This window comes from Ornithodoros turicata, unplaced genomic scaffold, assembly GCF_037126465.1.
Source record: "Ornithodoros turicata isolate Travis unplaced genomic scaffold, ASM3712646v1 ctg00001006.1, whole genome shotgun sequence".
In the NCBI taxonomy this organism is placed as follows: Eukaryota; Metazoa; Arthropoda; class Arachnida; order Ixodida; family Argasidae; genus Ornithodoros; species Ornithodoros turicata.
In genome coordinates this window covers 12,131-26,746 of record NW_026999437.1, presented here as the reverse complement: position 1 = coordinate 26,746, position 14,616 = coordinate 12,131, and the positions used below count along the sequence as shown (strand labels likewise).

At 44.8% G+C, this 14,616-nt stretch overlaps 2 long non-coding RNA genes across 2 annotated transcripts; one reads left to right on the top strand and one right to left on the bottom strand.

Annotated features, from left to right (window-relative positions):
* The first annotated feature begins 646 nt into the window (after positions 1-646).
* LOC135376061 (uncharacterized) lies at positions 647-2,016 on the top strand. The gene is made up of 3 exons (XR_010417514.1): positions 647-1,154; positions 1,359-1,466; positions 1,992-2,016. It is a non-coding gene; the product is annotated as an uncharacterized LOC135376061 (long non-coding RNA).
* A 2,970-nt stretch (positions 2,017-4,986) lies between these two features.
* Positions 4,987-13,950, bottom strand: LOC135376060 (uncharacterized). The gene is made up of 3 exons (XR_010417513.1): positions 13,870-13,950; positions 8,203-8,245; positions 4,987-5,044 (listed from the first exon to the last, which is right to left on the bottom strand). It is a non-coding gene; the product is annotated as an uncharacterized LOC135376060 (long non-coding RNA).
* Positions 13,951-14,616: the final 666 nt, after the last annotated feature.

The following is a 14,616-nucleotide window of genomic DNA, read 5'->3' as shown; positions in this document are numbered from 1 at the left end:
GTTTGCAAAAAGAACAGCGATTTTCAACACACACATCATAAAATACGACACTCGTCGCTGCAACAACGATGGCGATTGCATAATGATGATGATGTTGGTGTCACTTCCGCTGGATTGGCATATGTGTTATTTAACATTTAACCTCCACCACCCAATTATAATGAACGGCCACGGAAATTAAAGATATTACAAAAAATAAGTACTCAATAAGCACGAGCTAACGCAATGACAATGACGTCTGCCCGTCTACCCAATCACCATCCATCATCCATCCATCCAACCAGTTCGAACCAGTTCAGTTTCAACGGTTGAAACTTCAAACTTTCCGGACGCGCAACGGGTAGCAGTTGGGGTCGTTGGGGTCTTCCCGGCTGCATGCTGCATTCCACTGGTTGTTATACGAAAATCTTTCGAAGTTCTAATCTCCCGCGCGTTTTGTCTTGCAATTTTTGAGCATAGCGAGAACGTACGCCGTACTGTCCAGTGATAAAAGCTGTTAAGCGCAGCGCCAGAGTACTGTGGTGGACAACGTTTCTTTGTGCTCTGGCTTTCAAGTTTAAGGGGTGAGTTCACTCTTCATTAAAGTATGTGCCTGTTTCTGTGCACCAAATCGCATGTAGTAGAGATGCGTTGCATAATATCGGAATATCGTTTCCTTTATTTCGGCTTCGTATCACCGATTGAAGCATATTGGAAGTGTGGGTTGACCTGACTGCACTTGCATTCAAAGTAGTGATTAACGTTGTATGTTCGGCAGTACAAAGTTTCATTAAGTGCCTTGGTTCGTCTTGGTGCTAAAATAAATACGGTATCACTAATTAACCATCGAGATTAACGAGTTTTCGATGACTGTTGAAGTCTTGAGTAAACGAAAGTCGACAGTTACGGTTTGCAGGGCGGACATGCCGGAACATAAATGCTGGTTAGTTCATTGTCATGTCAGCCCGACTTCGGTTGTTGCATTTTTCGCTGGTAGTGAAACTACACACTGAAAATTTTGCGCAAGTACTTTTGTTTGCATATCATGGTTTCATAGCAACTGGGTTTTTCTTTTTATAGGTGCTTGGACTATCTTGCATCGGTGGATATGAAAATAGTGGTAACCTACCCTACGAAACAGCTATTTGCACATAAGCTTAACAGTTCCCTGTGAGGTGAGGGGAAGCAGTTGTCACTGACGTGTGACTGTGTTGTCCTCCAATCTTCCTGGTGTTCGATGTACCCCCTAATCTTACTCTGGAGGGAACCTCTTTAAATTTTTTGTCAACAAAGTATTGCAAATATAGTTGGTGGAAGACTCTAACTGCTTTCCATTTACATGGTTGTCTTGTGGTTAACGAAATCGAACTTTTTTTCAGATGCTGTGAAAGTCAGCAGGGAAGTGCGATGTAGAAGAAATGACTGCCAGAAGCTTGCTAAGGAACCGCACAACCTGTGTGGGCAGCAGACAAAATATTCATCAAACGGTACAAAACTAGTATTTTTGTGCTTGGTCGTTTTGAGACATCCTTGGTATTGTATTGAGAACAACGTGACTATGTCATTCCGTCTTACTTCACCCAAACAGCTATCTGGTAGTAGTGCAAGATTTGAGTTCCTAAAAGGTTTATTCACTGAAGTCACCTCAGCGCCATACTATAGGTCCCTCAATGTTTAGTCCTTGCATTTGTTCGCGGCATTATGCTTTTTAGGTGACTATTAACACAAAAAATATGGAAATTGCTCAGAGATTCTACAAATCACAGAGCAACAAGTTTTAAACACCAGATATACGGTGAGTATAATATGGGTAACAGCTTGACTGAAATCTACAATAAGGCCTATGGCAGCAAATCTGCCTGCTAGCGACAGTGGCAGTCTCCTGCGGATGATGTCATGTGAATAAACTTGTATGCTACTTGTACGTACTTATAATATTTGACGTAGTGATACAGCTCTTGCTCTGTATTGTCTTTTATAATATACACAGTGTTTATTTTTATCCTGTACAGAAGTTTTGCACCAAAGTTATGAGAGTAGCACAGATGTTTTTTTTTTAGCGTAATGGAGTGATGGAAGTGCTGCGCCAATCATGGAGTGCTTAGCAGTCGCCTGCTCGACCAGGTAAGGTCGTGTGTCACGAGAAAGCGCCTGTCACATTGATGTACTTTCACAGTGACAGCTGTTACATCCTCATTTCACTGAGATCCTGGCAGCGTCTGCTAGAGCCCTGCGCAGATAAGATTTTTAGCATCCGCGTACACGTTATCTGATCCGCACCGTTGCATACACAACCGTTTAGATCCACAAGTTTCGAAGGACGCGTAAACACAGCCGGAAGAATGTTGGTATAATTTCGGATGCCTCCATGCTCTCATGGAAGGACTCATGGCGACAAGCAAAGGTAAACCTTTCAACAAACGCGATATGGAGAGACTTCTGGAACGCTTCCTCACCGGTGCTCGTGTGGACGCCAAAATGCCTTCTCTCCCGTCTTGGCCGTGCATGGTTAAAGGTGAACCTGGGCATGCGCTCGCTGTCGGTGCGCAATACAAATAAATTGCTTGTAGAAAAATTACAGCATGCGGTATATCCGCATCCGACCTCGAGCCATCCGATCCGCACACCGCAGAAAGTGATAAATTCTCATCCGAATCCGCAAGTATCTTACTGATATTCGCTTCCATCCGCGGATGGTGCAGGGCTCTAGCGTCCACATCAGGTAGTGACGCGCAAACAGATTTTCAGCTGTTGCTGCAATTTGTGTTGTGTAGCTGTAACAGTTCCGTGATTTTTGTACGTGCAGCTTCTTTTCTTTGTGTCTCTCAGATCAGTGTTGATACAGCTTTTGCTCTTATGTGGCCAGACAAGCATCCCGTGAAAGAGTGTGCATAGCCACTAAACAAACTAGTTAGAACTAGCAGGCTACATAATGCTTTCTGACATGTTTTGTTCTATTTTCTAGCCACAGTGAGTCATTGGAGGCAGTGCTGCGGCACCAACAATCACTCGTTGGAAGAAAGGAATGAGGTGGCCATCAACACCCTGCTGCCAGTTCAACACTCCTCAGTCAAAACACAAGACGCCTGCTTGGCGGCAAAGTCAATCCAGTTTTAGACAAGAGTTTTGTACCGTAGACTTCGTGTGTGGTTTACTGCGAATAAATGTTTATGCTGAGATCCGTGTTGCTATCAATTATATCATATTTCTGCATGAATGCATGCCAGGACGGTAGCAGGACTAGTCATGGTCTAAAGTAGGTCTAAAGGTGGCTAAAGTAAGGTGCAGGAAATGTATAACCCTAGACCTGTCGCCTGAATGGAGAGATAAAATTGGTCTAGCTGTAGACTTCATGTCTAATACATGGTTAAGTGTCTGACCCTGTTCCAGACATCCAGGTCAAAAGAGTGTCTAAATCACGGCTAGGTACATAGACATCGGATGTCTAGGGCTAGATGGCTAGGTGGCGTAACGTTAGACGTGTTATTTGACGTCTAGTGGAGGGATACTAGACATTTGGTCTAATTGCCTAGACATTCTATAGACATTCCTTATCTCTTTTTTTAGACGTCATTTAGACGTTTACTAGCCCACCATGTGCTCCCTGGGGAAATATGATCACAGCGCAGTGTGAGGCGAGTGTTGAGATGCAATAACACTTTATACATACCTGAAACCCACTGCATCTGGACACATGGAACTTGCATCGACTTCCCCGTCGCCATTTGCAAACGCCGTCTGTCAATTTGAAAATGACGTTGGCGATGACGATGTGTGCGCCCTTCGCCATCGTTGGCTCTGGAAATGCCGCCGACGCTGCTACACTGCTGCCGGCAACATTGCGCGCTGCAGCCCTATTCTGTTTCTTTTTGGCACGTATTTTTCTGTCCGTTTATGTAATCTCTGTGTATATTAGAAATCCATCATCCTGTTCCCAGCGTAAGTAGCCTTTGTAGTGAAGGAGCTGGCAGTGTAGGCTGGGCCCCACTGTCGTTGCGTTTCTGTCTCTAGTACACGCTGCACGAGTGTACTTTGTCATATTAAATATACTGAACAGTAAACGCTCCAGTCTGTTCGTGTCTGTTTTTCGTGTGTTTTTGTCTTTCGAGCACACGGTCTGGTAAACAATGATGTCCACTGTTTGTACTACATCCCGAGGTGTGTACGTACAGCAGCAGATATGAAAGTTATTGAAGTAGGGACTTGGCATCTAATGAAATACAATGCATAGCAACACTGTGCCACCACATGCATGTATACATGTACAGCAATCAACCATTTATTAAAATTCAGTGTTCCCAGCAAGCGTAGCACAATGTCAGATACTGGAAGGCAATGTGAAAGTATGGAGCACTACCGTAAAATATACAGCCATTTGACCGTAATCAGGATTAGGGACACACTACAGTCTTATTTACGGTGATAACCGTCATAATTATGGCATATTTCATTGGTGTCGTATTAATTACACTACGTGGACTGTATTTCCAATTACGGTAGCATACCTGTTCCTTTTACGGCAAAAATGGATTTTGACCGTAAAATTTACGGCATTTTTTTACAGTGCAGCAGGTGGCTGAGCATGAGCAAACAGCATACCTGAGTGATTCCGTTGTTGTCTACTACAGTCATTACGCGTAGGATTCAAGTCACCTTTCTTGTATACTACAATGAAATGTCATCAAGCACTACTACAAGCCCTACAAGCACTACTCGGAGCAGTAAGCATGTTGTCAATTGTGTGCCCTTGCTGAAGGAATAATAGTGTGGGACCAAATCAAAAACCCAATCAGATCAATCACTGGCAGAATTGGATGTAATAATTCGTCTTTAATATCTTTATTGTTTTGCAATATGCATATTTAACTGACTGAACGTTTTGTCTTTCCATTATATCGTGTGAGGTAACGTAGAAGTTCCATGAAACACTGTTGGCCCTTCTGGTGAAGAACTTTCATGAGGAGCTTTGTGCATGTTATCCACTGGATATTTTGCAGCAGGACCGTCTCCCTTCTTTTTGTAAATGACAGCCCGCTCCAGTGCACCAGTCATGACCGTTTCCCAACTGTCGAAGGAAGCATCACCGTGTTAAACATGTTCATCCGGACATTACTCGAGGAAATTCCGCGGATGACAACAGAGGCTGTTCCAAAAATTTTTCGTCGCGCAAAGACTGATGTCGTTAAGAGGACCAGGACACATACGTTGCATCGTTCAGCATTTAAACGCCAAGGAAACTGCAAATTTATGCTTTTACTCTTCTCTCTCTTTCCCAAGAGACGATACAATGCGGGGTGGCCTCCCAATTATCTCTGGAAACGAGTACTGGAGATGATTGGGCACTCCATGCAAAGCCGTGTCTCACTCCATAGGAACGAGAAACGAGTATCTATTTTACATTGCTCTCACAGCTTTAAGGTATTACAGGGGTGGCCTGAAAAGGTTAGCCAGCTGGATAGGACTCGAACCCACATCTTCTGGATTACCGGTCCAGGGCTCCACCAACTGAGCTAAGCTAACACACTTCCACAGCAGCAACCTCCAAGGGTGCGTCATCTGAAGGGACAAGCCAACCACCCTCTCTCTCATTTCCCTCTCACTCTTACATTTTTCTCACTCATACACACACTCATACGACGGGATCGACGCAAGTGCCATCAGGTAATTGAACATGAGAAATTGATGTTCTATGGCTGGGAACACACAGAAGGACCCACGTCTTCTGGATTACCAGTCCAGGGCTCTACCAATTGAGCTAAACTAACTGCGTAATGATTAGAAGCTGAGAATTACAAATCGGTTACTCGGTACAGAGCTTACTCGTTCTTTCTCCCCATTCCAGCACAGTGGTGTCCCGTGGGTCGTTATCAAAAAGTATAAGCACGATGAAAGATGAAAGTCACTGAAAAGGTTAACCAGCTGTAGGGGCTGTTGTATTTGTCCCTTCTATGTTGTTCCAGCCTCAGAACATCAGTTCTTTCATGTTCTTTCAAGTATAAGCACGTTTCGTAACGGTTTTCTGCCAATCTAGAGCACGCATCGTTATTGCCTGCTTACATCTAGAAGAGAGTCCCCAAAGCTTTCTTCCTTTCTCTCTTTTTTATCAACGAGTGAGCGTGAGGTATAAAGGTAGGTTCAAGCCCCTAGTGTTTGGCAACCCTAGCAAGCTCCCTTCCTCGCGGGCTGCCGGTACCATAGGTACATGAGCGAAGGTGCCAGTGACACTGCGTTCAGCGTGAGCAGAATTGATCCCCCATGATCCTGGTGGTGATGCTCATAATGAAACCCAAAAGGCAAAGCCTAAAAAGTTATAAGAAAGGGTTAAAAAATTGTATCGTCACACTAAGTCTTCTGATGCTCGAATATCAGCAGAATATGCTGCCCGAGACATGTCCTTCCGAGATGTGTCGTAGAAGCCGGTAGAAATGGCTAGAACTGATGTTCGGAGCTCGGACCTCTGATTGGACGGAAAAAGGCTACGTAGCATGTGACGTATGCGTGGTGGAGGCAGGCGCACTGGTTGCTCATCTTTGAAATTATTTATATGGGCCATTGAGCCGGCACCAGCCGAAAGAAATGTATATTAGGTATTATGATCTCCGCTTTTTCATGGTGTGCCAATATTTCTAAACCCTCTGGCGGCATGTTTTCGGCGCCATTAACAAGCAGAATGACGTACAACCACTGACGCTTTCGGCTGTTTATTGACACCAGCTGCCATGCATGAATGCTGGTGTGAATAAACAGTTGAAAGCTTCACTGCGTGTATTTCATTGTGTTTGTGCGTCCTGGACGCTGATTACACCTTGTCCTCAGCCCACTACCACGTGCCCACACCTGGGTTTGGTTTTGTAGTGATGCAACCTTTAGGAATTCCATATCACGAGAATATGCGGCTGTCATAAAAGGTGATTGATGTATGTTTCGAGGTATAATCAAACGTAATCCGCGAGTCTTGTCACGCCACAGTGGCTTGATTTGCAGTGTTGAAAAATAAGTGTGAACTCGACCCCGTGCCGTCCCGGTATGCAATTCAAGAAATTATGGGCTACGAATTTAATAGAGATATTTTGAATAGTGGCATCGCAAGAACGCGGGAACTGCCACTCCAATATATTGCAAATAAACGTCATGGCGACTCGCAGTTGTCTGACGACTTATAGCCACAATTATTAATTAATAATTGACAACTAAACAGACCAATATTGTCGTGCCAGATAGATGAATGCTGGAATGTCGTACAATTCGGGGAAATTCCGGAAGGCTTACGTGAAATGACTGCACGTTTATCACTTAGTATAGGTGCTATCAGAAAGCGTATGCTAATTTTTTAATCATGACTTTACACGTGACGGACGCTCTGAAGATGATAAGCATCGTAAATAAGTTCCTACATGGGCGAATGTGAATGAATGGCTTGCTTTGTCAGTAGCCGCGTAATTATACTTTCATTATGCGAGCTTCATCATGTACGTTCATTGTCGTCGTCACAGAATGCACCGCTCCGGCGGCCCATATTCCACGTAACTTTTTTTGTTGCAACTCCGAAACGCACCAGTTAAATGCAGTTAATTCCCAGTGCTGTGCACCACAGAAACCATTAGTGCAAGGCTATGAATTTTGAGTTACATTACGCAAACATTATATTGACTGAACATTACAAAATCAGTCCCTCGCTGCAGAAGTCCTTTAAGGGGTACCACCCCATAAAAAAAATAACATAAAAGGGCTCAACCCCAGGCCACCAGCCGGGTTCGAAAACACAGCCCCCGACCCGGGTCCGGCGGGCCTGGTGTTAGCCCGACCAACATCGACTAATACCAGGTTGGCGTTGGGTTGGCAAACTGAACCTGACTATAGCTTGTACTAGCCTGAGAGGTGTTCCGGAATCCGGGAAATTCCTGTTTTGTTCTAGCAGGATAAAGGCAGATCCAGCCCGGAACCTACTGGAAGAGGCCTGACCGACCCCGGATTCCTCTTGATCCGGCCTCAGTAAAATCAGATCCGGGCTGATCAAGTTTGATCCGAAATTTTTGTGCGGGGCAGCTCGAGCGGTATGAAAGCCGTCGACTACGTCCATCCATCCTTTTGAAACCCTGTTATTCTTTGCAGGACTATTATTATTCAGATAACATATCGAGAGCGCAGACCACCGCCATTATAATGCCATGATCACAAACAAATCTACGCGGCTTCAAGGAAAGTGCATGAAACATCACTTACACTGTGGTATTCGCATTCGCTGTCAGTGCATGATCCACATCCACTGTTCGTTTTGGGAAGGAAAATAAACAATGGGACATGAAAAATGAACACATTCGTTATGAATCTTACACGTTGTCATGATCATCAGCATAATTCTAGTAGTTTTCCCAATCAATCAATCACAATCAATCAATCAAACGTGATGTCTACTTTTTGTACGCCTCGTGACAACATTTAAAAAAAAGTAGCGGTGATGTCCCCAAGAACACAGAGGGCCCCAGGACATCCTCACAGTGTCATCGTGTCCTCGTCCTTCGACACGTATTCCCAGAATGTCCTGAGGATGACACTCGCGGATTGTTCGTGAAGAGTCACTCGTGTACATCCTGTGGCAGTCCTGGTAGGTAGCTCTCGGGATGAGATGCCACCTGTTTCAATTTTCCTACTAAGGCTCTGCAAATATTGTGTGACACATTTGTTTGGCTTTCTGGGCCGATCCCAGGGGCTGAACGGCATCCGTCAGAACAGAGGGCAGTCCTACTTAACATTCCGCTTCCTCCGAAAAGGTGCAAAAATACTCCAAAACCTGGGAGACGGTATAACTGGACAAAAAAATTAGAGAACTCCGACGTAACATAACAAAATAACGTGTCCGTCAATGATACCTGGAGCATTTACAGCGAAAGGACAGAAAGGCACGATTCTGTAGCACTGCTTTTGACTTTTGAAGGTCCTACCTGAATGTGTCAAACCAAAAGAAGTAAGACACATAGACTTCGCATTGCTTGAGAGTGGACACTTGAAACAATTCCTCGCTTGAGTATTGTGTGTTTGCTAAATGTAAGTAAACTTCAATAGCTCACCCTTCGTTTCGTGTCGGAGGCAAGCAGTGCTCTCCAACCTACAGAGGGTCGTATAACAAGAGGCCTGCGCCGATGGGGTAACTTCGCCAATAATCCTGGCGGCCCGTAAAACGCAGCATCGCTTGCGGTGTTGTTTCCGGGAAGATTTTTTTCTAAAGATCCTGGCGGTTACCGTGGTACAGGGAGCATCCCACTGAAGACTACTGAGGGATTATCACATGTTTTCTGTGTGTGTTCTGTGTTTTCTAATCCCAGAGCAAGAGGGTTAGCACAACCCTCCCTCTCCTGTGCCACCATCATGTTTCCCATCCCTCTTTCACCCTCCGCCCTTCTCCCTCCCCTGGGTGCACCGAGCCGCCACTTTAGAGCAGCTGACCGCACCTTCCCCCTACATCACCCCACCCCCGTATAACAAACAATATATAGTGCCTGATTTTTCTGTGGAAGGGAATTCCAGTACCTTTTCAAGTGGGTTTCTGGGTCTTTGTGCTCCCGGCAAGACATTCTTTTTTTTTTCGCCTTCTAGATTTCTGTGTTTTGTGTTTTGAAACTCATTCCCGTTATGCAAAGTACTCCACTTTATGCGGCAGTTTGTCACTATGAATTGACAGTAATCAATCAACGAAAAAAGAAGTTGTCATGACTGAGTGTGATTTCTGACGAAAAGAAGTGAGGTAAAATAAAACGATGCAAGATTATGTCTCTGCTGTGTCATCACACTCTCCTACATTGGTCCTTGATGACCTCCTTTGAACAACCAAAAGGATATCGTAAGGACATCTGAGAGTCCCATTTTAACAAATGAGGGATACCTTAAGGAGAGATGTGACCCTCCAGCGCACGTCCTGCTTGTTGCGGTGTGATAACCGTCGGATATCTCAGGGACGACACTGTGTTCTTAGGAATATGATGTTCCCGGAGGTCTGTATGGTGGTCGAATGGCTCTTTCATAGTGGCGTAGCCAAGCGTCTAAGGTATGGGGCTTGATACGTAAATCGGCTCCCCCCCGCCCCGCGAAGATCCTCAGTACGCCCATATGAGATGAAAATATAGGACATATGAACCTTTAATGGTGCACCTTTAATGGTGCATATGGGGTGCCATGACCGGTGACAGATTCAAAGCAGGGTGAAAAGCTTATAGTTTTGCCTTTAGTCAAGAATGTCGCTGATATTCGCGACTCCAATGGACCACAGGTGGCGCCCCGAACTTCCAAGATGGCGGGCGTGTTCCGTTCTCCCGAGCAAAGCAGGCCTAGACAACACAGAGGTGACACAAATCCGCCGTTGTTCTAATTACCCTCGAGCGGGTGCTTTTGGCACAACTGCCATCTTGTTCTGGTCGTCATTTTGAGATCATGTGACTTTGTTTACATGTTGTTTTGCCGCTTACCGACATATTTCCATCGTCATAACGCCAAGACATTAACCTATTTTGCCAGCGTAAACCGTGCGCTGCTTCTTCGGCAACATGGTAGCCCATTTCTCCTTGGTTTAAGTACATCCCATCGGCTCTGCGAGCTTTAACGCGCGGCCGCCATCCTATCTTCGGAAGTCGTCAACATTACGGGGCTTATGTGCAAATCTACGCGTTTTACTGCGAGATAATTGGATAAAAATAGTTTCCGTGATCGAAAGACATTCGAAACGGGACGCAGAAACAACAACCGCGTTGTTTACGCAGATCTCGGGCGCCGCCATCTTTGAGGTCACCTGTGCCTTGACGTTTGCTGTGACGTGCGACCAGGACCTGTCCAGGATGCATTGCGTTCACCCTGCACGTCTTCGTCTACGGAGCAATACATTGGATGTCGCCCCTGTTTTAGAGACTGTGGTGTTGGCCGAATACGTGAATGTGTTTCAATATGAACAAATTGACATGTTTCGCGAAAAAGGAATTCATTTTGTCAGCTGACCATGTCGTACTGTACAGTTCAACTCAGTAGTATGCAAAAAGTTTCCGTCGTCGGAGTTAGTTTTAAACATCGGGAGTGGAGTGAACGGAGGCTTACGATCTAAGATGGCAAAGCAGGGGTTGCTCAAGTAGAGTGTGTAGCACAGCATGTGTTACTGAATGTGGATCAGTAGTATGCAAGAAATGCCATCACTGAGCTTCTCTTCCGACAGCCCCTTAGTATTTACATGCGAGAGTTGAAAAGGGAAAACAGCCTTGTTGGAAGTGTTGTGTCTTGAACATGGGCATTCGCAAGAGCTCCAGAGAACGATTATTCTTTGTGTGTGTGTGTGTGGTGACGACATGAGCTCATATTTTCTAACCCTGATGCTCTGTAACTGTATGTCAAAAGTATACGTCTCGTCTCAACTCAAGACTCATGCACATGCAATTACTTATCACGCCGTACGCTGCGTGGCGAACATCTGAGCGCTGCAATCGAGATGATCTGGAAAAGTGAAGTATTCTTGCTCTGCTCTGCTGTTGGTATTCACGTACAACTGGGTGTGATATTTTAAGCTTTTGCGAGTCATAGCTCGATACCTGTGCGGACCCGGACAGAAGTTTTCTCCGTTTATATGAACCACCACAGTTTAGTTTTTCTTTACTGAGTTCTGAAAATTCATACATGTCAACGCGACAAAGAAATGTATTACTAAGATTAACATCAAGTTGAAAACGTGGTGACAGAGTTGGCCAGGAAACTCGTGCGATGAGTCAACACGAGATTTGAGTTCCGTTTTACTTGACGAAGAAGGTATTAAAAGGAAGCGAGGTATTTCCAACAGGGATCTGATAAGATTCTTCATAATCCAGTATCTTGGACCTGCTCAAAGATTAAGCTGCGCATATTGATTTGTGCTTCAAGTAAATAAATGTTATGTCATTTCTCCACGGATCATGTTTTTGTTTAAGAATTACTACATCACTAACATGGTTTGGCGTTCCATTCAACCCATCAAGTTTTTTTATTGACCATCCAACAATCACACGCTCCGATGAAGCCGTCAAACCGCCAAGACATCCTGATGGTCCATTAGGCTTGATGGTCTGGTTCGTCCGAAATTACAGGCCCTGTGCACCATGAGAAAATTTCTTATGGTGTTCTTTGATAGGGACGCGACGTTTCAATAAGTGCGATGACATCGGCCTCAAAATGAGCAACCAGCGAGTTCAAGTGATCAGCTTTATTAGTAATACTGAGTATATGTTACAAAAAAAAAAAAAAGAAAACGGTGTTCCCTCATAACGGTTATACATCAAAACGGTGGCCAGCGGCTTGTATTACATGCTGACGGGACACATGTTTGCTCGTGGGCATTTGCTACCTATTGAGTGGACGTAATTGCTCGTGGGTAGGCGTTGACACACCAAACACACCATTCTCTGGAGCAGATGCTTTTGCGATACACTTTGTGCAAATAATGTAAATTTTGTAACAATTTAGTGGCACGAAACAACTAGTATCGCATGAAAGATGAAAGTCTCTGAATAGGATAGCCAGCTGTAGGACATTCTATGTTGTTCCAGCCTGAGAACATCAGTTCTCTCATAGTATAGCATATCGAACGGCTGATGTGCGGTCCACCATGTCGGAGTTTCAGTTCTTTCACATTGCTGTGCTCACTAGGATCCGTCCATATAGACCGTTTACAGCAGAGCTGTATGGGCGCCGCCATCTTTGCGTACGTGACCTTGCGCCCCATGGCCTGCCCTCTCTTTCGTCTGCCTGTTGCGCACGCAGTACGGTGGTGCAACCCAGAGACTCTTTCCCCGATTTTAAACTTTTTGCAATGAATTCCATATGGATGGATGACACGAGGCTTTGGCCAAAAGCTTAAAGGGTCAGGTGAGCGCGCTTTTTTTCTGTAACTTAAGTTGCATTTGCTAGACCTATAGTGATATTTCTGCCTCGTGCGTCCCACATGATTGGCCCCACTATGCTTGAGTTACTTCACATTTCGCATGAATCATACACTGTGATTTGCTTTGTAGAAGGCCAGTATGCGAACAGCGACGTGGATGACGTGGGGCACCGATGGAGAGCGATCCATGGCGAAAGCCAGGGCAGGCCCCCAGTGGCAATTCAGGCAACACTGGCCATCCAACCAATGGGATGGGGTCCAAGTAGCTTGCCATTGTCGGTCGCACTAAAGTGGGTATCGTCACGACTATAGCCAAAAAAAAGAGGTGGAGAGGAGGGTTGGCGATTTCAAAGTGAGGCATAGGCAAGATGACCGATACAGGGGCCCTATTCCGAGCTATGTCGGTAGCGCGAACGTGTAGTTCGGGAGCGAGAGCACGTGGTATGTGACGCAACGTAACGCTAGAGACGAGAATTTGGTATTCCCTGCGCTCCAAACGCGTCGCCCGTAAGCGACGGTGTCGCTCTTGTTGAGGGGAAAGCGCCACGTCAAAATGACATCAAGATATAACGCAGAGATACGCGCACCTTGTATACCTGTTTACGGCCCCTTTGATTTACACTCATAATAGCATTGGAAGTTTAAGTTATCATGTAAGCTTTGGCAAATCATGTCCGCAACAAGATAGTCCCTATACTTCGTACGAAAGGCGCACAAGTGTAAATGCATCATTAGCGAAGTCGTGCAAACGTGTAATGCACAATGTTACACTTGTAGTGTCATCATTAGAGGTATGAGCTGAGAGAATTTCTCGAAAGGCCTAAACTAGCACCGCTCACTCACAAAATTGAACAGATGCCTATATTACTCGCTATTAGCTTAAATTTCTGCTCAGTCAGTCTTCAAATTCAAAGTTCAATACTTCCTCAATCATTCGACACTACATCGACTCCCTTCATATATGGTATTATAGGGACTCTATAGAGAAAGCACTGGCCACTCACATTGACAAATCGATACCGGAGGCCATGACAATGAGGGCTACAACTACGACTATAGACATCTTCATGATCTCTCCTCCTTGACTACTGTTTCAGATGTCTCTACTACGGCCTGGGAATAAATAGGACGTGGCTCTTGTCGGGGAAGATGAGCCAAGTTTAACATTACTCACAAAGGCTTCAGAGAAGGTCGCCTAGATCATCAATCTCATTGCAATTAAGCTCGTGTTTCACATTTCGGGAAACCTTTTCTTAGCTGGATGTTTGTAACAGGAACTGGATCGTAAAGGGTAATTAGTTCCGAGAAGATGCAAGAAATATACAGGTGGCCCGGAGACGGCTTATTAGGGCGTATTTTTTTGCGAAGTTATTAAGAAATGATAATGATAATGAAAATTTCGGATGTTTTAATGTCTAATAATAATGGTATCGTAAAGCATTTGCATTTAATTTTTATTTATTTTAATTTTTTATGGGAGAAAAAGGTATACAATTTTTTGCGTAAATCGCGGTTATATAGAACTTCATTTATCTGCATTGCTGTCTTTTTTTCAGTCTGACCACACAATAGCATGTGTCACTATTTGGAGAAAGTGCAAGCATCGCTGTCTGGCGGCATCGCCATCGCTAGCGACAGGATCAAAAGGAGATCATCCAGTCCAATTCAATCCATGTTGTTCAACGTTGAACCGTAGTTGTTGTTACGTTGTGGCGATCATGGCGTGAACCGTAACGTTGCACTGAATTTTA